The 1654-nt window shown below is 52.2% G+C and overlaps 1 protein-coding gene across 1 annotated transcript in view; it reads right to left on the bottom strand.

Moving 5' to 3' along the window:
• CUX1 (cut like homeobox 1) overlaps positions 1–1654 on the bottom strand; it is a 355101-nt gene that overhangs the window by 125519 nt on the left and 227928 nt on the right. The window lies entirely within an intron of this gene.

Below are 1654 nucleotides of genomic sequence, written 5' to 3'. Positions count from 1 at the left end.
TATGTTTCATGCCCAGAGCAGAGTCCAACACAGGGCTTGAACTCACGACCCTGAGATCAACACCAGAGAGGATATCGTCAGACAGTTAACCGGCTGAGCCACCCATGTGCCCCCAGATTCTGGATTTCTAACCACGCTTGTGCTTCCCATGGAGAAGCGGGACTATTTGCAAATCTTTCTGCTCGGCAAATCCTAAAAACCATACAGCTTTCTTAAGGGTCGAGAAGAGCGCATCAGCGCATCAGAGTGAGGACAAATGTTGAAAAGATAAATGAAAAGGTAAAAAATATATGCTAGCCAATAAAATTTTGAGAGGAGGCTGCTCTTGTGCTCCAGGCTATTTGGAGAACGTTCCAAACACCACATCGTTTCATTCCCCCCCCCCAACCCCCCGACTCCTTTAGGTTTACCTTTAGGGAAATCAGAGGGCGCGCGTGCGGTCATTTGGGGGTTAATTCTCACTGATGCTGAATGCCCCGAGTCTTTGCTTGTTCATCAGAGCATTAAATCTGAAGGCTCAGGAGAGCAGTGCAGCCAGGCTGCACAGTGAAGCTATAAAGTTCTGCATTAAAAATTCATATCGCAGGCTCGCCTCGGAACTCGGCTCTGGCTGAAAGGAGAGCTGACGGGGAAATATGAGACACCCCACTGTCTTTCTGGCAATTGGAGACATTCCTCAACAAACAGCACCTCAGGAAGGGAATGAAAGGGCAAACAAGCCGTGAAGGAAATCAATGAGTTCAATTATCTCGCTTGCTCTCGCTCTCCTATAGGAAACTTTTCATTCTTCAGGCTGCTTCCAAAAAGTTTTGTTTTTTTTAAAAACCATATCCCAGAACGAGAGCTCTAGACATCCTTGCTCGTGCCCAGATGTTTGGCACCTCTCTTAATTTGTTTTACGACAGTCCAGAGAGCCCCAAATCCTCCAACCCGCACGGGGTGAGCTCTCTCCTGGAGTCTGAGAGTCGCCTCAATGCACGGCCAGCGGGGACCGCATGCGGGACAACTCGCTCTCTTGTCGGAAGATGGGCCTGCGCAGCACATGTGGCATTTAGATTTCAGCAGACCCGCTCGGTGGTTATGAACCTCCAGAGGTTAAGCCATTAATGGCTCTGCATAGTGTGCTCCTGAGTTTTCTGTACCCCCCCCACCCCTCCCCTGCCTTAGCAGCGCACGAAGGGCAACTGGCTACGAGTCCCTTAGGACGATGACTCCCACAGCCGCAGTGTGCTGACGTGGACCAAGAGGCACAGACACACTGGCTCTCACAAGGTCAACACAGATAAAGGATGGGGCCCTCCGGGGTTGGGAAAGACCTTGGGCTGGGGGAACTCGACCACCATAGTTTCCACCGGGCCAGGCAACAGCAGTGGTGACTGTATGCCCTGTTGGCGGAGGGTTTGTGTGCGGACCCCACAGCAGGCACTTCACGGGGGCACTGCTTCATTTCCCTGATGAGGAAACTCAGGCCCGAGTATAGACATGGGCGCCGGAGGCCGGGGCTCTCTTCCTCCTGCTCACACTGTCCCCCATGGCCGGGGGAGAGCCTTCCCTGGAAGACGGGCAGACAGGCTGGGAGATCCAGCTTCTGGGAAGCAACTCGGGGATAGAGTGAAGAGAGCAAAAAAAAAAAAAAAAAAAAAAAACGCGAGGC

The sequence above is a fragment of the Crocuta crocuta genome, unplaced genomic scaffold (assembly GCF_008692635.1).
Source record: "Crocuta crocuta isolate KB4526 unplaced genomic scaffold, BGI_CrCroc_1.0 scaffold217, whole genome shotgun sequence".
Taxonomy (NCBI): Eukaryota; Metazoa; Chordata; class Mammalia; order Carnivora; family Hyaenidae; genus Crocuta; species Crocuta crocuta.
This window is presented reverse-complemented; position numbering and strand designations above follow the sequence as displayed.